This window comes from Poecilia reticulata, linkage group LG19 (genome assembly GCF_000633615.1).
Source record: "Poecilia reticulata strain Guanapo linkage group LG19, Guppy_female_1.0+MT, whole genome shotgun sequence".
In the NCBI taxonomy this organism is placed as follows: Eukaryota; Metazoa; Chordata; class Actinopteri; order Cyprinodontiformes; family Poeciliidae; genus Poecilia; species Poecilia reticulata.
In genome coordinates this window covers 21176126-21200725 of record NC_024349.1, presented here as the reverse complement: position 1 = coordinate 21200725, position 24600 = coordinate 21176126, and the positions used below count along the sequence as shown (strand labels likewise).

The following is a 24600-nucleotide window of genomic DNA, read 5'->3' as shown; positions in this document are numbered from 1 at the left end:
TTTGGAGAATCCAAGAGATTTGAACTCTCTGATAAGCTTGTTAAGGAAGGAAAATCCAAACCGTTGTCTGACGTCAAAATACCATCAGCAAGATTTAACAGATGCTGAAGAAGCAGAGCCCTAAAGGAACCAAAGGCCAGTTTCTCGCAGAAAACAATGCAACGAAGATGAGTTTGGAACCTTTGGTCCRTTTGACAGTCGCCGCGTTGTTGCAAAGCAAAGAAGGTCCGACACATAAAATCTTCAAAATCTTCATACTGTGAAACATGCTTGTCTTTTTGTTGTTGCCCAGCATAACAACAGAACAGAATGTTGTCCTGCAGCCAGATCAGACGGTAAATGTCATCTACCCATATTTGGTGGACCCCTCCTCCAGTTTCCACACACCAACTAGATATTTGTCCAAAGGAACTAAGCTCTGAACTTTGTTTCTTGAGTGTAATATTTTCCAGCTCCTCCACCTAATCTGATAGGGACTTTTTGTTATGAACCAACAATTGGAAAAAAAAAAGAAAAAAAAAGGGGTACATTGTTTTAAAATTTCTACCACAAATTTCCTCTTTACGTTGATACCCCCTAAAGAAAAACTACTTTCATGAACCATGAAAGTAGTTGAGGTGAACTACTTTCATAGTTCACCTCAACACAGCAGTGGCGGAAGGAGAGCTATAGGTTGTGAAAGTTATTGTTTATAGAAAGTCGACCTCAAGCCATTTGGGGCAAACATGGGGGGGAATTCTCTTGTCAAGAGACCAAAGTGTTACTTTCTGACCTACCTGTAAAATGYAATGTGTATCAAAAGAACCATGACAGAACATCACTCTGAAAACACCATTTCCACACTGAAACAAAAGATGCTGAGAGGTTTGTACTGTGGGAACAAGGAAGCTGGTCAGATTTGGTGGGATGGAGATAAATACAGTTCTCTGACATTCAGCCTGAGCTACATTGGAATGATTTAGGTCAGAGCATAATAATATGTTTGAATGGTCCAGTCAAAGTCCAGACCTAATTTCAATGCAAATCTATGGTAAGAGTTGAAAACTGACAGTCAATTCAGTCTGAGTGAGTTGCAGCTATCAAATAGGCAAAAATCTTTAGATGTGCTAAGCTCATAGACCTACTCTACTTCATTAAAGACTTGCAGCTAAAGGAGTCTCTACAAAATATTTTAAACCACATATTTCCTTTCCTCTGTACAGTTATAGATTATTTTTTCTTGGTTTGTCATATTATAAAAAATACTTAAAAAGATCATTACTTTTGGGTGGTACTTTATTCCAAGGGTCAATTCTCTGACCGATAAATCTACAAAAACCCGTTGAGCAAATAAACAARTTAATTACATTCATAAAATGCTTAAATATTGCTGATTTCTTTCATATTTTTGCACTACCATTAAAAAGTAATTGCACTTTGAGATATTCACTTCAAGTCAATGAAAGTCATTAGATTTTATCCTTTAAAGTTGAAAACTTGTAATACAACTAAACCTCACCACAGAACATACATGATCAACAAAGATAATGTAGTTTTATAATAACATCCTTATAGTTGTCTGAAGATGATTTCAAATAAAATAAGGCATCTTCATTTGTGTGATGACACCGTTTATTTTTTATTGTTTATTTAAAAAAAATTTTTTGGATTGCACATTTACTAGTGTGAYTGATTCCATATGCATTCATTGACATAATGTTCACATATATATCTCATGTCTGGTATTGTTTAGACATCAGCAGCAACGACTGAGATTTTAGTAACAAGATTGCTGCAGCTATAAACTCTTTATATGTTAAACTGTTAAACAGCTAAATAGATATGATGTGAAACAGACTAAAATAATGGGAGTATTTACCAAACCATCAGCAAACAAAGATTTTCACCGCAGTAAAACAGCCGACGGCTCACTCGCACGGCATTGTGATGCGTAAAAATGGGAGAACTTTTCACTTATAAAGAGATTTTGTTGCAGGTTCAAAACTGTTCAAAAGATGCTGGAAAAAAATAAACTTCATATAACARATGCAGGTACTAATACAGCATTTTAAAATTCATTGCTCAACATAATKCTGGCAGTATTTCAGGAAGTAAAATCTTTACCTGAACAAAATATAAAAATAAAAATAAAGCACCTTTTTCTACAAACTCCGGTGTTYCCTTCAGGGGCTTCTGACAAACTGGAAACATGGCTTTTCCTGGCTTTCCTCAAAGGACACATTTTTGAAAAGCGTGAAAGGCTTCATTCCTTGGTCTTCATGTTTTATTCACCAATGTTCTCTAACAAACCTCCAAGGCCTTCAAGGAACAGCAGCATTTATACAGGTGGACATTTGAAGGAGGCAATACAAATGACAGTTTAATTAGTCAAAAACAGATTATGACAGTTGTATAATGTGGATCTACAATACATAAAAACAAATCGGTCCTTTGGAGCTTCGATCGGCACCAACCGACTTCGCAGCTGTCCGCTGTCCGTTTCAATCCCTTCACACCGTAAGACACGGCGCCGCTTTTGGAGCAGATGATCTCCTCCACGCGCCACTGAGATGCTCGCACCGAAACGTGGAATATTTTAACGTAACAAATGACATGCCTTATCTGTTTGCCGTAAGTCTGTGCCGAGTCTGACGTGTGCTGGAGCGAGCTCCAAGAAGCCGCACAATACTCCAGTCAAATATTTACATTAAAGCTTCTCGGTCTGCAAATCTGTCCTTGACATTTGCRAGTGAATTTGTCTCTGCGCATAAACACACACACACACGCACACACAGATGCACACGCACACAAATCACACAGGTGCACACACGCATGCACACACATGCCACTCCGGTGTCTTAATTAGCAGGTGAAAGTGCTTAAAGGGAAGGTTTGACAGTGTACACACAGTGTCTCGAACAGATTCCTGAGGAGGTCACCCAGCCCCGGCTTAATCCTCCCCTTTAATTGGGCCCCATGTCAACGAATGTGACATGTCTCATCTGAACTGTTTGGAGCCACATGTGCGTGTGTRTCTTTCAGCATGCGTCTGCGATAAAACCACAGAAGAGACTCAAAGATCACACTCGTATACCAATTAGACAGATCTGACTGCACAGCTTTAGACACCATATTTACAGCTTAGCACGCAGATGTGCGACCCGTGACGGTCAGGCAGTTGTTGATTGGCCGACGATGCAAATGGCTTAATCGTTTTCGTCTAGACCGCCGTGTTCAAACCTCGTGTTGCGTAACGCAACCGTGCGTGTTTATTGGCAAACCGTGCGGGCTTGTAAATCAAAACATGACTGTATAATTTCTTTTGTTTTAGATGGAACAGATGTGTGAAGCTAAAAGTAGCTAAACTACAGAAAATTTCATAAAAATGATGTCCGAGCTCAGCAGGAGATGTATACAGTTGAATATACTGTGGCGAGATGTTTTATCGTCCTATTTTCTTGACAAGACTAGTATGTTGCTGTTGCTATCAGTTCCAGTAAAAGATGGCTCAGCACAACATGGAAGCTTTTGCTACTGACTTGAACAGTCACATATTGTAAATGCCTCAAATAGTGTACCTCATCCATGGACTCCAGCTGTCCTTCAGCCATTTGATGAGGTTTACTGGCTCACACTGCTGGGTGTTGAAGTAAGGGTACAGTCACTGGACCCCTTCATCGAGCCATGAATGATAATGATAAACTTTGAAATAGTGGTGTAGCAATACGTAAATGTCATGAGACAGTGGTCTCATGACATGATACTGACTTCACGAGAAGAAGACGGGGCGAGATTTTATTACTTTAAAGAAAACTTCAAAGATCAACTTATGCTTAAAAAAAGGACTTTATTTTGAAACTTTATAGAGTTTACCACAGAAATCAACAAACTGATCTTTCATTTTTCAATTTGTTTTCATCTCCTCAGACTTCAGACCTCAGTTCTTTCACTATGCATGGTCTATGACCTTTCCCAATTGCTATTGATAAAGTGGGCTGTGATTGTTGTGTAGCTTAACATACCCTTAGACCTGGTGGCAGAGTAGGTCTTTTTTGACTTAGTAAATTTGAGTATCGTATTCTTATTTTTTATCTTTGTTTTACTTTTGTGTGGATATGCATGTTCTTGCTTATATCAACTTGAAAAGTAAAGACTATTTCTATTCTATGGGATGCAAACAATTAGAGGTCCTACCTCACATCTTACGGAACTTGAAAGCTCTGCTGATAACTGCTTGGTGCCATTTCACCTTTGAAGGTCAAATGGAGGGATGCAGTAAAATGGGGACCAAAGAACGATTAGGCTGTTCTTCATAATGTTATGCCTGATCATTGTACATTAAAGGAGTTATGCATCTTCTAATAAGCAGGTGCAACATTTTGACAGTAGTACTAAGCACAAATCAAATCTCAGTTTTAAAGTGAGTTGTGTCATAATGTGCCTTTAGGATCTGTTTTATGTGGTCTGAACTCACAGACGGCTCATCTTCGCCTTAACTGTTCTGAGGTAAACGACGCATGTTGTGWGTTTAGATTTTTCAATCCCAAAAGCAGGCCGACCATGGKGTTGGTTATTGAGTCAGTAGTGAAAGCGCTTTTGTGGTTAAATAAAACACTGTTCTCTGCCAGACTCGGAAATCTTATCTCAAATAATGAGAAGTGCTGACAACGTTGATTAATTATGAGGTGATCAATTTCAACTGATCGCTCAGTCACTACATTACTCTCAACTTATTTCTTATGTCGACTTCAGCCTTTGGATGCACCCATGACTCTTGAGATGCATTTTTGTTTCTTTTTGGTCTCCTTGTGGTATTTAGTGCTATTAAATCTACAACACTGCATATCCTCTGTTGCAATTACTTCAATATTTTAAGCTTAGCTTCACTGTGATCCAGTTGTGAATCTGGTTGAAGCTGTTTGCGCCACTGGAGCAAYTCAGTTAGTCTCTAGATATACAGATTTCTAATATCCCCTGCTTAAATTGACCATCTTGCATCCCAAAGATCCAATGCTTGTACTGAAACAAAAGCTTGTGCCAAATGACCTCCCATAGCCTCCACTCAATTCTTTGAGGATAAAGATCTAGTCCCATTTTCCATGGGCAGGAAAGAAGATAGACTGCTAGCCTGCAGGTTCGACAATTGGTTGGACCCTCCGTACCAAACCTACTGAACACTTTGCTGTTCCAAGGATATTGAAAAGTTTGATCCCTCAATGGCTGGATGAGAAATCAGTATTACTGAGGTCTGGTATCTATTTAATGACACAGTATATAACATCTTTTTTTGTCATCAATAGAAATTGTGTGCAGTTATTTACTTGCAGCTGAAGTTCTAGCTTCATCCTGACATTTTTTGCACATTACAAATGTGCAAAAAATGTCAATATTCAGATAATGTGGGGGGGAGGGGGTAATGCAATTTTGCAATTGAGAGTTTCTGTTTAAATAAGAGCAATTAAAATCACACGTGATCAATTTGTTGAAGTGATAAGCCATTAAAAACATGCTGCGCCATCATCCTCTCAACTTCCTGTTGTCTTCTTCATGATTTGCACCAATGGCAAGATCTGGTTGAGGATCATGTGACAYGTGTGATGCAGAAAAAGTGTTTCCATTGCAGTTTTGTGAAATAATCCAATTTCGATAAAACCAAAATAAACAAACACCTACAAAAAGGCGCCTYATCATAGAGCCAAAACTTTTTATGGGAAAATTAGAGCTTTTTCCAAATTGGCATTGTTATAAATTAATTTTGAAATGTTGATTTGCGCAGTTATAGGGTCAATGGAAACGCAGCTACTGTTGGTGTTGCCTTTGGTAATTATGTGAATACCTCAGTACTACATAAAAAAATAATAAAAAGGTCTCTCATACAGTGCCTCATGTGGATATGATAACCAACATGGTGATATGAACTACATAAGGATGGGGCTGAAGTTTAAGAACGGTGTGYTCAACTCAGGATACATCAGAACAACATTTAATCTGCTACATTAATGGCCTGATCCTTAACGTATACAACACTGTAAAAAACTGGACTTGAAGGCTGATAGTCTTCTGATGAGGGATCTCAGATAAAGACCCTGGTAGGGAAGAKGAACGGGAGATAAGACTGACGRTGAAGAGCTTCTTTGAGGACGAGATGAGGCCGTCAGGAGTAGACAGGATATGGGTTGGGGGTGAGGGGTGTTTAGGAGGGTACATTGTGTGGATGTTTGTTAAGGCAGCAGACGTAGTGGCCTCTGTGGCCCCCGCTGAAACAGCTGTGTTGTATCAGTCTAAGTGTTCGTACTGCTGCTCTGTCTCAGAGAGCCGCTCCAGTCTCAGGTAAACACCGGCCTTTAWTYYKKTKSCYTTKKKGGRWTWMMARKWWTTWWTTWARKTTTTYYWMMAWWWTWRKWWTWRRAWWMMWTWWKKKKYYWWKKTKKKRARGWTTTTTTTTTTTTAGGGAAATGTGTTGATATGAGGTCGGGTAATGGCACTTGGATTAACAGAGAGACTTTTATCAACGCCCAATCAGCCTTATCAGTAAACTAAGGGTTTTCTCACGACACAAGTTGGCTGAAAACAAAAATGTGTCAGAGAAAATTGGAGGCTATGGAATGCAAACGGAGTGAGTAAATTCTGAAGAACAAAAAAAAAAAGAAAAAGGCCATGGTCACAAAAAGAGTTTGGAGGGGACCGACTTGCTTTGTTGCAGGAAAAGAAGAGGTGAGGGAGGGTGGGAAATGAAGAATGAAAAGCGGACGGAGCCAGACGCGGAGTCAGGTTCAGCTTTTCTCCCTCAAGTTTCTGAGCCGCGGTTTATAATGAAGACGTTCCAGTGGGAGCATGTTGAATCCAAACCAGAAGTGACAGAAAGACGAGCCCGAGCCAGCAGCCCCTTCTTCTTGTTTCCACCCCCCTCCAAACCTAGTCTATCTACGTCTGCTCCGAGGCTCGGTAACCTTCACTCTGCATCCCCCGCCTCAGACCCCGGCGGCGTCTGAGCCGCGCATGTCTGCCGCCAGGTTGGAAACGTCAACATGCTCGGGAGACTCTGCTGCTGGAATCAATCTGGGAAGAATCCCAAAGCACAACAAGAGTGCATGGGAGCTGYGCAGTCTCTATAACATGAAACGCCAAAGGGAGATAGTATTTGGTGTTTTTGTGGCTGTTTGGATGATCGGCTTTGCCTCTGGTGCAGTCTGCAGGCGCTGGCAGGCGGCCACAGGAGCGTGGACAGGGAGGAAAAGGAGGAAGAGGAGGTGGAGGGTGCATCTCTGTGAGGCYTGAGCTCAGAGCCGGGCCTGCATCRCCACAGCTTAACTCTTAACTCCTGCCTTTTAACAAGAGCTATACCCTGGCTTTATGTGGTATTCCTAAACCCTCACTATCAGAAATTTAATAACTYGGAGTCGGCCTTGTTTTTGTTAATGTCTGTCTTTGTGCTGAACAGTTAAAAAGGAGATATCACAAAGAAACCTGCATCAGTGCCAAGTTTCACCTTACTTGAGTGAGTTCAAAACAGACAAAATAAAGTGCATTGTCTGATTTAGGTCACCGATTCCAGACACAGGAGTGAATATATTCCGTCAGCCCTTTCAGTCTTCATTTTATTTTATGTTCATTTCAAGTGGATTTTGTAACCAGATATTTGCATTCACTGTATAAAAGGCTTAGTCCCTTTAGACAATTATATGCAACTATCAAATACCAAGGGAATGTTCCGAGACAGGATCCGTCWCCCAGAAATCAACATGATTTGGTTCAAAATTTGTCGCAAAAGCAAGAGAGCTTGTGAAGATTCAATTCACCTTTTTGTAAAGTGCCTTGAGATATGCGTTGTGAATTGGYGTTATATAATATAAATTGAAGAGGCCATTGAGTGTCACGACACAGTATAAATCGAGTCCTGTACAGGTCATGAGCTCAAGTTATGACAAATGAAGTTAGATCACAGTTTGCAAATGCGCTCATAGACAAAGGTCTTTGTTTTTGGAGACATGTCTTTKATCTGATTAAATTAACTTGATACGTCTTCCCATAATGACAATTGTCACCTTTGGAGGATGACTCAAGTGGTACAGTACTACCTACATGAAGTACGGGCCTGGTAGATTMATGTTTTGGTGACACCCAAAACAACTAACTGGTGCACTTCATAAAACAGAAGAAAGGACATAAAAGTATTGCAGCAAAATAGAAAMATTGCACCAGCATCTCAAGATATCAGCCAAGAAGTTAAATCTCAGGCACAAATGGGGTGTCCAAAATTGTCAATGACCCTGAGTTACATTGCTTTGGTTCMATTCAAGTTGAAGAATGCRTCAGTTCTGAAACTTTTTCCAGTGGTTCAGTTTCTTTTYMYMTAAAAAAAACAAACATCATGTAAACCAAAACCTGCCACTGCAAACCGCGCAAGAACGTTCAGACAGTTTATTGATCAGATGTGTTTGACTCCCAAATTCAGAAAGCACATCCTGTGTCCCAAGCTGATTGAACCATGGTAAAGATGTAATCATYTTATCAGTAGTTATTTTTCCCGGGTACTATTGCAGACCAAGTTATCCGACAAGTATATCAAATGGATTATGCTACATGCTAGGCTAYGTGCTAGCAATCAGTGTACAATTAAGCAAGCCAGTGTTTTTCTAAYCATGCTTGACTGCACTTCAGAAAAAAGGMAWTGACATATTTGACCCRATCATGAACTGAAAGCAGAGCTGTGACTGTGGTCATTTTAGCCTTTATTGTTTAAATTGCAAAAAAAAACCCTGAGAACTTTCAAGAACATATGACCTGCCGTAAACACCAGGAAGGTTATGGTTAGAGATGACCATGAAATTGCCTGATTGTTTTTACATGAATTATTATGATTTGAGCCAAGGATATATAAAGATTTCATCTGATGTCCTATTTATTTGTTGAATTATGTACATTTATGTGCTTGCAACATTTTTAAAACTTTCACATAATCAGTGTGACTGACACATATTTACTCAAGCATTTTTTTTAAAACAAAAACATTCTAACAATGTTTTGTCTCATTTCAAGAATCTCTTACGTATTCAGCCTCTGTGGGGAGACTTTGAGAGTCTCTCTAGCACTTCCTAAATGACCCCATTCCAACGGTTTTGTCGTCCCCACAACCCTGCCAGCCATCACTTCCCCTACTGACGTCTGTTTGACAATGTAAAACATGTTTGCAAACATACGGACACAAGGTCATATTTCTGTTCTCGCACAAAAACATAAAACAAACACAAGTGAAATTTAGCTGCTGTGTGAGCTGATCTGGGAACAGCAGTTGAGGTCGCTGGCAGATGGAGAGCAGAAACAGGCTGCCGCAGGCCACAGACTAATCCATGAGTACAGAGCTGGTATCTGCTGGTCTGGACTCCACTTGACCCTTCAGAATTTGAGATTTATTTTTAGAACTTCATCTGTGTGTGTGCGCGTGCACATTTATCTGCCCATGTGTGCACGTCATGTMTGCATGTTCTCTCAAAGGGGGGTACGCCTTATCAGCGCTACGGAGCATTCATCAGGGGTGACATTTTCTGCCACTCTACGTTCAAACCAAACACACGGCTGTGTGTTCCATCGTCTCTCCGCGGGATGCGGAGAGGCCTGACTTATGCGAGTTGTCAGTGAGACATTATGCTATCGTCACTCTGCCCCATTGATTTGGTGCTTTGCCCATTTTTATTATTTTTCCCGTGATTGGTAATTCTTTTGGACAAACGCTCCTTTCTTCCTTGCCCCAGACCAAAAGCTGAATCAACAAAGGGGCACCAACAGCTACGAGGTTCTGCTTGCTTTTAACGCTACAGGGAACCTCAGTGGGTCATGATCAAATGTTGTTCCAGGATTCTGAAAGGAGCTACATGTATGTTTTTGTTGTCCTTTTCCTAGCTTGTGTGTGTGTGTGCGTGCGTGCGCTTCAGCTCCATTGAGAATCTTATGATTTGCCACGCTTGGATACTGCCACGATTGATTGATTAATCACATAAAGCGAGGCTGATGCTGTTGAGCCGTTTAACAGAAGTGTGAACTGTGGAACACCATTGTCTTTACATCACTGGTTATGGCAATTTTTCAGGCAGGGGAAGCACCCTTAGAGGAAAATAAGGTGGGTGGTCTTCACGGAGGGCCAGCCGGTAAATGGAAGGCACAACTAAAACACTGTGATGGTAGATACAACAATTGCTGACAGTTGGCCACCTTTGTAAAGTGAATTATGAACTGAAGTTAGGATCAACGCCATAACAATCCGACGTACAGGTTCCGATCTGGCTTGTCTTAAGCGATCGGGCAAGAAAAGCAACTTCTTTGGAAGACAGACAAGTCGTTGGGACATTGAGTTCAAAAGTAAAATGAAACAAAAYAGCATTTTTAAAAACCATCTGAAGAGGAAAAGTTAAATGCCACCATTGGTATATGCCCTCTGATGGACGGGCAAGTCATCCATGTTGYCCCCGTGACCGTTTGAAATGGGCAATATATCCTAACAGGTGTAGACAGTGGATGGATTGATGGAGACCATTTCCTTGTTTAATACCGATTAGGAAGCATCGACCATTTATGTGTGAGGTTTCTGCACTGACAGTTTTAGCTAAAAGCACAGCTGTAAGTGGAGCARGATGAAAAAAAAATSAAAGGATAACTTTGCCACAATGATCCAGAAACATTTTGGTTCTGAACGTGTAGGACCATGTCTAAAGGCAAAAGGGATGGCTTATCAGAAAAACATCAAAATGTTGGATATGTAGCCCAGATTCTGTACTGTACCTGGTGAAAATTACATCACAACATTGCAAGAGCACACAATYTTACCAAGTATTGTTGGTCTACTTTCTCAGTACACTTGAAATGAAACAAAACTAACTTATAAGTAACCTTTCAGCAAGATGTAGGAGCTTGCYAATGTTTGATGAAAAGGTACKTTAGGCAGATTATTTCATAATGTGGGAAAATGTCTTGTTATAAGTGAAATAATCTGCCAATGTTAAGTACTTTCTCATCAAAAATAAAGAATTATTTTCTTAAAGCTCCTACCTCTTGCTGAATTGTTACTTCTAAGTTAGTTTTGTTTTATTTCAAGTGTACTAAGACATTTGCAGTAGAAATACTTGGTAATATTTTATATTTTTGCAGTTAAAGAAGTGTCTCAGGGGCTGAGATTCGCGCTAGAGATCTTGTTGCTGTGAGGCAATAGTGCAGAAAACAAAATTCCAGAGGCTGCATCCACGGTTATATTAGAGTAACAAAACCAAAATCTTGCAAGCCAGTTTAACTGAGGCTGAAATGAGCCCCCTTTATTCCAGTGTAATCACCATGAAAATTGTTTGACAGGCGTAGTAAAAGTAACAAAGTTGCTTTGGAAGAGGCACAAAGAACCTGAACTTCTCCAATAATTTACTGGTGTCACCATGAACAGCAAAAGCACCGTTTGCACCTAGCTTTGGCAGGTATTTTTATGGGATCAGAAATTATTGTTTGAGATTGTACGCTGACATGAATAAATAATGTTGCTGTTTGCCATTATGATCACAGTGTGTTCGGTCACAGCGTCCACAGTGCCTGAAGAGATAGCTGTCTATGGATATCTTGTGTTGAAAAAGCTGTAAATTATTGAACTGCAACTTTAACATCCGCATTTTACCATGCTCAATGATTAAGATCTGTAATTATGACAATTATACTTTCACCATTAGCTAAGTGAGTCTGGACCAGTCTTTCTCAAACTGTGGTCCCTGGACCAACAAGGTACTGAACGTAAACAACGGTTTATTAGCCGTGATGTGAGCCGGGTTATTGAAAAGAAAGCCTGAAAGTTTCTCAGGGTGAGTTACAAAACKTTTGTTTTTGAACACTATGACAATACATACCAGAGATCGTCACGTTAAGATGCAGCTGACTAACTGCATCTTAACACTTAAAATATWATTATTTTTGTTGGTCTGAAAGAAATGTTTGCTTTTGCCAGCGCAACTTTTCTTTTATTATCCTTCTAAATTACAAATAGCCCTAAAATATTTAGTGCACACAACACTTGTAGTAAAAAAGATTTTTGATTTCCATCATTGGAAAGCTTAGTATCCACACTTTCAGAATCCATAAATAACTTAAAACTCCCCGAGTTKACTTGTTCATGGTCTTATTGTGGCCGGTCACATTTAAAAACAGCTCCACCCTTCATATTCGGAGGAACAAAGGTACAAAGATAACGAGTAAAGAAACTTATATTTTCATTTCAGGTTGTACATATTAAGATGTGTTATTTCAGGGGTAAGTTCAAGTTGCTTGGTCCGTGAGTGTTTGTTAAATGTGGTAAGTGTTCCTCGACCTGAGAAAGTTTGGGAAACACTGGTCTAGACCTATAGAAATTGTCGATAAAAATCATGGAAACCTTCAAGATCTCACTCTCTTTGGGATACCAACAGAAACACCACACTCACGACTACAATTAGATCTGAGTYGGAGTGTGAACTTAAGTGGGTGAGACATCTATTGTGTCACGGCGACCAAATGTGTCACTTTCTGTCTCCCACATMTCCATGATGAAACATGATGTCACTGGTTGGCCATCCATTGAGTTGTGGATCAGCGCCACAAGCGCAGGCGCRAAGACTCAATGGCTCCACGCGAGCCGGAAGCAAGGCAGGGATGTGAGGCTGAAGAAGGGAGGAGTAAACAGTAGGAAAAGGAGGAAAACCACTCCAAAAGTGTTGATTACACAGAAATGATTCATCTGTCTGAGAGACTGCAAGCGATTTATTGGTAGCACGCTGTTGGATATCTTGTCCAGGCCCTGTATCATCTAGATATGTATACACTGTAAGGCGCCAGAAAATGGAGATTTTCTTTCCTTATCGTTTGAACGCCTTTTAAATTATCTTAGAAAACAAATTCTTTCATAAAGATGGTTGTTGTCAATAATTCAAGTCATGACTGTCAAAAATACTCCTTGCAGATTTAGTAAATTTTTTTTTTTTGAAAATCAGAGAGGCATTAGTCAACATCTAGTAATGTAATAACTGAGATTATGTAGGGCCATAAAAGGCTAGTAGCCACAGTCGGGAACCGGTGCCTTTGTTGCGTCATTATCAAATACTGAAAAGTCCTGTTCCAGTCATCGGTCTGCTGGAATATTTCTCAAGTATATTTCCAAGGTTAGCTTAGTCATGTTATGTTATGATATTTATTGCTGACCTCAGTCGCTTCAGATCCATCCAAGCAAAACATCCTTACTTTCCCCAATCCACATCCTACACACACAATCTGGAATTATGCAAAATCTACTTCCCCTTCATTCTATCAATCTGGTTCATCGTTTCAGAATTCACATCAGTCCCAGGCTTGATGTACAATTCATATTTTTGCTGAAATCCAATTTTTATTTTATTTTTTACATGATTGTTCATATTACTAATCAAACCAGATCACAAATTTACTTTTGTGTGAATGGTTTACGTCCACTAACGACTCGCATGCGCAGAAGAAGAACTTTGAAGTCAAACCGAAGCGCATCGTTTACGGAAGAAATAATGGATCCTGCCATCTGAAGTTTATTGCTGACAATGAGAGTCGACAGTATTATAACGACATGAAGAAAGCTAATAAAGAAGTGCTACTAATTGCAACGGCTTTTTATGGACTGTAGTTTCTGTCGGGAAGTCGGTTTGGATGTGTGGGCAGAGCCAAGAGTGGTTAGACTGAGCCGTTGACATAATTAGCTATGTTGGTCATAGCTAATCGGTCAAATGAAGACACAGCAAAGTCTTTATTTTGTTTATTTGGGCATTGATGATCCCTGTGAGTTGTATGCATGATAACCTGATTGCCATAGCAACATTCAAACATTAATTCGACAACCGTCACTTATGGTCGGTTGTGTGGCTGTCTGTCCTCTGAGTGTTGGCTTGTTGATGGTTTGGAAATTTGTCCCTGGTCTACAATGACAGTTACTTCTAAAGAGTTCAAGATTTTCTGTACTGCAAGTAAGATGTTTTTACAGTTTTCTGATAAGGAAACATTATGGTGATGGATGCAAAAGTGAAATGATAAAAAAAAGACCAGAACATCGTGTCCCGTTCTCTGATAGTGTAGTTATTGGAAGGAGTTAGTAGAAGAGCCTCTGTTCAAGGGACAAACACACCGAAACTATGACATGAACACAAGTCTCTTCCTGCCGTTCACTGAGACTCACACACAGACAAATTGCCAGACATGCCGAACCTCATCAGGGATAGGAGACACCTTGTTGCCCTGCTGACAAGGAGGACTTTCACTCTGTGTACTTCACACAGGCCTGTAAACTGTCCACTTAAAGTCTCCGTCAGGTTGACTGACAGTTAGGAAATGTCTGGGCTTCTCGGCACGTCCGAGGGCGCGATTTGTCAAATAAACATCCTCTCAGAACCAGACAGCAGCAGGCGCGTTGAGCAACAAGGAGTAACCCCGGAAAGCGGAGACGGGTGGCTGGTTTGGTCTGCGTCAGCGGGTCAAGCCTCTTCACTTTTCCTTTCCTATGGGCAAAGCGGCGCCCCCAATCAAAGCCGGCCTTACAGCTTCAGAGTTGAACTTGGAGGAGTGCTGGACACACTAAGTGTTCAGCAGGAGAGAAAGGAACAGTCCAAGTATAAACAAAACGTGCGACCTTGCAGAATGCTGTGAGCTCCGAGAATGTGCTGCCTGGTGACTCTTATCACCGCCGTCTGTCAGACACGAGAACATTTGCGGACTTTAGGGGTTGGCTGTCTGAAAATTCCCTGCACAGCTTTTCCGTTAGCTCAGACTCTGCAGGTCAGAGGTCCCACAGGTCACCGCTAGAACGTCTCTGACGCAGCGGGAGTGACGGCAGAGCTTGCGGAACAACTGCTGCGCTACTGTATTTCAGATTGAAGGGAAAGGATGAGCGGTGAGTGTTTAATCAATGCAGATGGATTTTATTGTTTTATATCCAGTAAAAAAAATTAAAAATAAATACAAAGCTTACCCAAATGTTTGCTACTGTGGTCCAGGAATGAGGTTGTGTGAGATTCTTGTGGTACAATTTGAACACTTTCACCAAGAATGTAGACATTTATGAAAAAGGACACAGCTGCTTTCACTCAAATGTTGTCACTGCTGCTTAAATAAAGCATATAAAACAATTATATCTACGCCATTTGTTTTGACTTGAATACACTCAGAAAATTAGAATGTCATAAAAAAATTGATACTTTGTCACTCATTTCAGAAAGTGAAACTCAGATTCTTAACAAAGAGCAAACCGTTTTAAACTTTATTTCTGGACATTTTGAGGATTATGGCTGACAAATAACGAGCATCCAAACTCAGAATATTAGAGTGTCACATATCGGTACAACAGAAATGTTAAGACTTCTGACACGACGGCGATGATGCCAGTCCATCCCGCCTAGCTGAGTTTGAGTAATGTTGCTGCGCGATGAGAAATGTGCTGGTTTGAATCCAGAGTTTCCCAATCACGCGCTGGTTTTCAGCAGGCACCAGGATTTTCTTCTGCAGTCCAAAAAACAGGAAAGTTAGCTCAACTGCAGATTTTCTGTTTCGGCTGTGTAACGGACTGGCAACGTGTCTGGACTCCTACAGGGGGACTTTTAATCCCTCTGTGATCTTGAGCTGCACCGGTACAGCAGATGAGTGAGCACCGGAGCTATGTATTAGCTTATTTCCTCCATTTCAAACCTTTTACATGCAGTTATAATCAGGGACCATTTGGGAAAGTGTATATATCGGTTCTAGCCCAACTAGTACAGGCCTCAAAAAGGAAAGGCCGTCTTTCCCCAAACAGACTCCATAAAAAGGCATAATGTCAGATCAGATATATTTTTACATATCAGAGGATACAGATAAACAACTTTCATGCCACTATTCGCCCTTGTAATCGTTTACAAAATCTCTTTTAGCCTGGTCTTTGCAGGTCATAATTTCACAGTAAAGCCAACTATGACCAGGTTTGATGGAGAAGCTTCTCCATCAAACCAAAGTAAACACCGTGCCCACGGCCTGATCCCACTCCGTTTTAATTAAATTTCTATGCTGTGAAGAACGATTTCCATAAACATAGAATGATCAGAATTAGACCGAACTGTAAAGAACACATGCTTTACCATCTCGGTGTGGTGCGAAAGGTACTGTTCATGATTCAATTCTATAATTTGGTATAAAGTACCAAGAAACAGCAATCATGGATTCAACTATCTTATTTGGAAAACACCTGAAGTGATCTACGGATAAAATATCTACAAAAATGAGACTATTAACCTTTTTTTTTTTGTTCAAGTTGCAATCTCTTAGTTTCTTCCTTCTTTGAAGCATGTTCATTTATCTGTGCATGTTTTCTATGTAACATGCACACAGTGACTTGTTTTTTCAAAGTAAAAAGGACTAAATGTATTATTTTGTGTTTTTTCTTTTGAAAATTGTAACAAAACTCGAAACTTTACCCGCTCCCTGTTTTCTCTGCCAGATGCCTAACGTGCTGACCTCCTTTATGCACATAGTCCTTTTCAAAAGCATTTGAGGTAGATTTAGCCATTTAAAGGGGCGGCATTATGTGCTTTGCAGGCTCATAGTGCTGTTTTATAGAACAATCAAGTAAGTATGTTAACTGCAGTTGTTATAAAAATGCAATCAAATATGACTTAAAAGAAATTTGACTTTGTAATTTAATGCCTTGAAATTAGACCTCTGTCTCTTTAAGAAGCTCCCGCTCTTTCTGAAACTCCGCCTTCAGGAAGTCATCACAACATGGCTCCTCTATTAACCACTTAACAACGTTTTTACCAGCGTTTCACTGAGAAATGCCTTGTGTAATGAGCTCAGCAGATGCACAGTTCCATCAGATGTTTGCTAATTGCTGCTGGCTAGTCTGCAGGAGCTGAGTGGAGGAGGGGTGCTCTGTGAAGCGGAAGCTTGGAAACTGCACCTCCAGGGCGGGGATTAAAGGATTTCTCAAACATGCGTGAAAGAATCAAGGCAACACTCCAGATATGTTTTTGATGAGAAAAACATGATGTGTAAAGCTAAAAATGAGTAAATTTTCCATAATATTGCCCATTTAAGAACTAAAATGAGTAACTAGCTAACCGCTGGCATGTTATCAGTGGATTTCATAAACTTGTGTGTTTCTCCTGCTTCATGTCTGTTTTAATGTTTTTCTATACACATACATCTATCTATATATATATATGTATAGAGTGCAAAATGTGTAGAATAGTAGTCTCTAAAATAATGTTGCATAGATCTAGAAAGAGTCCACAAAAAATTGGTTTGTTTCCCTCCACTTTTAATCAGATTCTAGCTCAGAGTTCTTGCTCTCAGGGCATTAAATAAACCTAAGTCACCAGGATTAAACTTTAAAGTCTATGCTGCTTGTGTGCTTTTCTTGTCAAATTTTTTTGAACAATTCAAGATGAGTTTTGGAATAGTAAAGCGGTGTCCACATCCAACACTGGCATGCACAAGCCAAACGCATTACTGCAGAGTAATTTACCATGGCAGAGGCCTTTCTTAGAGCCTCCTTTGTTTTTTTATGAAGTTAGTTTGCTTGATCACTTAAGAAATTATTTATCATTTCTATTCATCTCCGCCAAGAACATTTTTCCGGACAATTTGTGGCTTTGTTGTCCTTCAACCTTAATTTATTGCCGTAGTCGTGCTTCTTCACCGCATTGTTTAGACTCGCAGAATAAGTCTTGGTAGAAAGCTGACGACAAAATACCGTTTCTCCAAGTTTTATTTCTAACACCTGTTTGAGATTTGACTAGGAAAGAGAAAAAAAAACAAAACAACACCTGAGAGTCGAGAAAGAACTCTCCGTTCGAACGAGCCCACATACTGAGAGGGAAGCAGTAAAGCAAATTGCAGACTAATTTGTAGAACTTGAGCTTTTTATCTGGAGATTCTAGGACCTGATCGCAGCTTTATGAGCTCTCAGTAAGTCTGTCAATCAGTCGATTTCAAGCGAAGCCTCAAGATATCTTTGTTTTTATTATTATTATTATTCGAATACGCTCGTTGTAGACTGCACTGCGATCTCCAAGAATGCGGCTCGGTGTGTGTTTCTGTCATCCAGCCGTAATAACAACCAGGTGCCTCCGATTCAAATTAACATATGGTTCTAACTTTCTTCCTACTTTGACAAATGCATACCTGGGTTGCTGACTAGTAAAAACCATAAAATGAATTCTTCAGTTTTTCTCTTTTTTTATTTACAACATGAGGATGTAAGGGAGGGCGAGGCGGGGCAGAGCTGAGAATGATTTCACCTTGCATGCAACCCTCGTCTTGCTCGCGTTGCACACCTTGACACACGACTGCTATCGCAGTTATTAGAAGCAGGACTTGTTGCACTCGCTCTTTTTTGTTCATGTGTTCATTATTTGGGTTATTGGTGAGTTTGCAGAGGGCAATAAAAACCAAAAAGAAAGGCTTTAATGTGATATTTTCAGGATCTGACGTTTTTGTGCCTGAAAGAAATGTAAGAGAGAAAATCTGCCCTCTGCAGTTTCGCATATTTCCATTTATAAACATTACGGCAGGTTAAAAAAATGCTGCAAGGAAACAGAGAAATGGTACGAGACCATATCTATGGTTAGATATCCATCTTGGATATCTAACCATAGCGATTAAATCGGAATAATCGTGATGAATCTATTATCGTAATAATCTAATTCAGTAATCGGTTAATTAACTGGAGTGCATCGATACTGACTAAAAAAATAAAATAAAAATAGGCCAATCGCTATTCACAGCTATAATTTCACCAAAATTGCCCAAAGACTGCAGACTTTTTTTATGTAAGATGGAAAAAAAAAAAAACTAAATATGTTCTACCCAGAACTCCTCAAGAGGCATAGCTTAGCTTCACCTCGTTCAAATTTCTTTAAAAAAAAAAAAAAAATCTATTAATCGCCTTCTGATATCCAATTATTAATTTATTAATCCGCAAAAATAACCAAAATCTGTACTGATGTTGGGTCAGAAATGATAACGCGCTCACAAAAGGAATGCATAGACATATGGAGTAATTTTAAATTTCCGCTAGGCTGTCACTCCCAGATAGAGGCTGGTGAAAAAACTGCAATAACACAAAATCTTACCAAGTACGTCTGTCTAGTTTATAAAAATCTCTTTACACACTTGAAATATGACAAAACTACCAGGTTTTGTCATATTGCTATTAGCTTGTTAGCAAGACACAGGAGCTTGTTTTAAGTAAGTATTTCTTGAATATAGATCAAATATTACTAGTTCTACTGTCAGATTTTTTCCCCACTTATAACAAGCATTTTTCTGTGTAATAAGTGGAAAAATCTGCAAGTGGAATAAGAACTTTTATCAATATTCTGGAATGACTGATACAAAATAAGCTGCTATATATTGCATAAAATTTACTCGCAAGCTAATTTGGTCTTGTTTCAAGTGTACTACAATATTTGCACTAGAAATTAGGCAAAAATACTTGGTAAGATTTTGTGTTTTTGCAGTGAAGGGGCACAACAGTGGTTTAAAAAATAAATCAAGCAAGGAAAGCTCTGGGTCCTGTAATAGGGATTTATATCCCCATTACATCAGGGATGTAATAGGGATCTATGCAAATGCACAAAACTGCATTGGCATAGATCCGGGAATAATCTGCACATCTTGACCAATGTGAAATTACCAGACGTTTTGCTTGATAAACGCACATTTTATGAAAAGTAGAGGTAAATAAACCCTAGTGTAATTCTCTTTGCCTCTTAAAATGCAACTTATTGGATGAATGGACGCTCAAACAGACTGATGATACTGATCCTGGTATAAATGATCTAGATCATCTTTTGCATTGTGTAAAAAAAAAAAAAAAAAATCTGGTATTTTAATTTCCATTTTATTACATTAGCGTCACACTGCTTCAATAAATTGGATTATTGAAAAATTCCACTCATTTCACAAAGCGAAACATTATATGGATTAACCACGCACAGATGGCTGTTTGAAAGCCTTTATTTCTGTCAATTATGACCGTTTTCTGCTTACAGTTAATGAAAACATGACATTTCAAGTAGAATATTATATCAGAGCAATAAAATCCAATTTTAACAACAGAAATCTGGACGTAATGAAAAAGTATGTTTAATACCTGCTTAAAGGTTACTTTCAAAATGCACTTTTAATCTGACAAATGATACTCATGGAGAAGCTCAAAATGGAATCAGTGCGCACTGGACTTTATTAATATCAACTATAAATATATGAAACTGTAGAAACGGTTTATATGTTGGGCACATTGTGTTCCAAGATGTTCTTTCATAGTTCTAACAATAAAGAATATGAGTGCCGAGGAGCGAAGACAGAAGTAAAACGTCGAACAGTGCGAGGTTGTAGGAAGACAATTGGAATGACAAACATTACGGAAAAGTCGTACTTTAAGGCAGTTATTTAAAAATTAGTAAAGGAGGGGAAAAAAATAAGGCTGCAAAGTTCGTTGTCAAATCTCGTTAAAGGTAGTTTTGGTTTAAGTGCAACGTCAAGACAGCTGAAGAGAAAGTTAATTCCCAAAATTAAATATACAGCTTATTGTCTGGCCAGAGGTGCTTTTTAGCCATAACTACTTTGGTTTGAGTTACCCAGGTTTGGAAATCTGGAGCTTAAATGTCTAACTGCTCCCCAAAAACAACAAACTGAGACGGTGCGTGGGTTATGAGCTGAGCTGCAGCAGAGGAAAATATATATTTAATATTTTATAGACTTATAATCAAGATTTCGACTGTTGTCGTCTAATTTATTTATATTTATTCATCTATTTACTTATCTGAAACCCTAACCAGATTACTCCTTAAGATCTTTCTCAACCAATTCTTTATGCTCATGAAATGCAATCAAAAGCTAAAAGTGCAGTATGTAACTTATTAAAAGATATTCATCACAACAAAATTATCATTATGTTATGACAGTATAACATAAGGTGGATGGATGACCTGTGGAAAAAAAAAGAAACAAAATAAAATCCTCTACCTTCTCTCTGTGCTCCCAGCAACAACTACAGAAACAACCAATCAGAAGCAATGGGAGGGTCTTAGCGCTGTCAATCACCCTCTCACTTGCTCTTTGCCAAGCTACAGCTAGTTGGATTGAACTGAATTGTAAACATTTTGATATTAGTCATCTTATTTTTAAAGTGAACAAGTGCGCTTTGTGGTTACACAAATACACCAAACTAAAAATGAATAATGGAAAATTTATCAAAGCTGACCGCGATGCCAAAACCTCAGCTGTAAAGGTTTAGGGGTTTGCAGTAATTTCTTTTGCAATGGCACATTTTTGTTGCTGTCCAAAAGCGAAGCCGACACATTTTGTGTTTTACTCCTAATCTAAAACCCATGTTGCAGCTTCGGACCGGGCCAACGAAAGCAATAGAACATGACAAACAGTCTCAAGAAGTGCCGAAAACGATAGAACAATATGTAAAAAACGACAGAATGGATTAAGGTGGGCCTTTTACTCATATTTATTTTCATCAGGGTGTTAGATAGCGGAATTACAAGGCTGGAAAGGGATGTGAAAACTTTGGAGATGTTCCTCGTTCTCCCGTTCCAGAGACCCGGACAGAAGTGTGCGGCGTGTGATTGATATCCGAGAATGATCCCGACCTGTCTCTCCTGCTCTTCTTTTAGGCCTGGAATGTGCTCGCATCTAAGCCACGGCCTGGATCAGGTCTGTGTTACTGTTTTCATTTCTACTGTGAAGAAGAAGAAGAAGAAGAAGAAGAAAAAAAATAGCCCGCTGCCCAAAAAGCTCTTGTATCCACAATACAACACCTGGAAAAAGAAACTCTTCATTAATCCCGGCAGCCCCTGAGAATCTGTGGTTCTAAGCGCAGCTCTTCCCCCAAACCACATGTGAGGCGGCACGGTGGCTGGCCGGCAGAGCCTTTGTTTTAGAGTAACTCCGGGTTATTGTCGGGTCACTGTGGCTGAGTGGTTCCTTAATTGAATTTCGAAGCGTTTTGTTTTAGTACGCCACCGTCAGAGCTCCCCGGCCCCCTAAAAATATCCAAGTGGATGCAATGACCTCATCTTTTCCGGAGTTTTGGAGAAAGATAATCCGACATGGTCTTTATCACTCTGACTAACAGCTGATGAAGGAATAATTACAGGCGACCGCAGATTAGACCGCCGTCCGTGTAACTTTAGAGTGCTAAATCGCACGGCGATGACCTGATTCGCTGATCTCTCTGAGGAGAGATAGCGCCGCTGTTTTCTTTCCCACCCTTTCTTTTAACGGTTTAAATTATTCAAGTTTTTTTTTTTTTTGCACCTTATAGCCTAATAATTCAATGTATTTTGGGGGGATTTTAGTAGAGCATTGTTGTGGAGTAGTTTTAAAAAAATACGTTTTTTTCTTGCAAATAAAAATTTGTAAAGTTTGCATCTATTGCAAGCCCCTTTAGTCATATTTCCCTAAATAAAACCCAATTCAACGACTTACATTCAGAGGTCACCAAATCAGTACACAGAATCCATCTGTGTGTTATTTAATCTCAGGATAAATCCAAGTTTGTTAGAGGTTAGTGAACAAACAGCATACGGATATTGGCAGTGATGTTTTGCAAAAGTTTAAAGGAAAGTTAGGATACAAACCAGTTAGTTTTACAAAAGTTAGGTTAGTAGATCCATAGGAAGGTAGTGTTGGGTCTTATAATAAGACTGTAGGTATTCCAAACATCCTCTGCTCCCCTACTATCACAAAAAAAACATTGCTCTTTTATGACAGATTATTAAGGCCACACTAAGAAAATGAAAATAAAATTACGAGAAGCTGTGCAAGAATAAAGTCAAATAAAGTCATAACATTCCGATTTTATTCTCGTACAGCTTCTCGTAACTTTACGACTTCTCGTAAGATTATGACTTAATTCTCATACGACTTCTCATAATGTTACAACTTTATTCTCGTACGACTTCTCGTAATATTCCGACTTAATTCTCATGCGACTTCTCGCAACGTTATGACTTTATTCTTGAACAACTTCTTGGGACTTTATTCTTTATCTCATGATATTATGGCTACTCTCGTAATAAGTTTTCATATATTTTTATTATTTCCTAGTATTACTGCAATAGTTTGTCGTACACTTCTGCCATACATTTTTTTAAAATAAAATGTTGATTAGACACTTGATTAATACTGACACTCAAGTCATTCCATCCTTAAACCTGAATTTCCCAACAGAGGAACAAGTATTTAAATTTAAAACAATTTATTTTTCCATTCCAGTGGTGTCTAAAGTGAGCATTTTTAACGTTTGGGGCACACATGCCGTCGCTGATCGTGATACACTCCTGCAGGTGACTTCATCTTTTTAATCACTTGTCGGTAATGGAGGACAGCAACAGAATATGCAAACCCAGGAATGTATCAACACAACACGAGCGTGTTTTTACTTCCCTGGATGAAGCAGTGACTAAGACCTGCTCTCCTGCTGCAACAGTCCTGTTCTGTATTTATATTAGCTGCAAAGCAATTTTTAACTGTACATTCCAGTTAGGTGAACAGCTCTTGGCCGGTGCAGACGGATTTTTCAAAGCTTTGAGAGGGGGAAAAAAAGAAGTAAAAATTAAAATAAAAGAATAAAAAAAAAAAAAAAGAAACGATGTCCAGTCAGTTGGCAGGAGCAGCTGCGCAGCATTTTTGCAGCAAAGGCAACAGAATCATTTATTTGTCTGACTTTGCAGTACCCCTGTATAGCTGTCAGTAGGTTTTTACTGTAGCAAACCTAAATATGAAACCAATTACAATCTTGGGTCGGCACTCCAAACACAGCTCGCATATTTTTTTTGTTGTTGTTCTCCTCTGAAATACAAGCAACTATTTCATGCCTTACCACCCCGTCCACCCCACCTTTCTTTACGTTTTTCATCACCTTACGCGGTGTGGTTCGGATAAATAATAAATCTGTTTACCGCTCGTGCGCGCTGAGGTAATAATCGCCTTCAGAAACGTCCTATCTATCAACTGGATCTGGTCCGTGTGTCTACCGCTTTCGGCTTTGCTCGGGTGATGAATGAACATCTGAGTAATTTCATGGATGAATTAGGAGCTAAAAACAACAGCGGACTGGTTAAAAAAAAAAAAAAAAGCATCGGCACCTGTTGCCTAAGACTAACAGAATAGTACGATTTTTCTTTGTTATGGCGTTGATGCTTCAGGCAGATAGTGGTTCAGACAGAACTCCTGGCAGCTCTGTTGAAAATGCTTTTTTGGTCATTTAGACGGCAAAGCAAACAAGAACATGCAGCACTTATCGTATCTGGAGTAATATCTGTTCATTACATTCATTTCAGTCCTTTTTCATGCTGTTCTCAAAGTCTGAATCTTAACTGCAGCCATGAAAGCCATTACACTGACACACAATCTCTAATAAGAGAGCAAAGTTAATTATCTCTGATGGGGATACATCAGTCAGCTTAAGGACACAGCGCTACATAAACAACAAGACTGGAGAGGTTGATGTTAAACTACATGAAAAGATCAAGCGTTGGGGCTGATCACGTCCATCAGCGTCGCTGGCTAATATCCTCCAGATGAGCGTAGTCTTCCTCCCTCCCGCTCCCCGTACGT

At 39.4% G+C, this 24600-nt stretch overlaps 1 protein-coding gene across 5 annotated transcripts in view; it reads right to left on the bottom strand.

The window, feature by feature from the left end:
* Positions 1 to 24600, bottom strand: part of myocd (myocardin) — a 73856-nt gene that overhangs the window by 25766 nt on the left and 23490 nt on the right. The window lies entirely within an intron of this gene.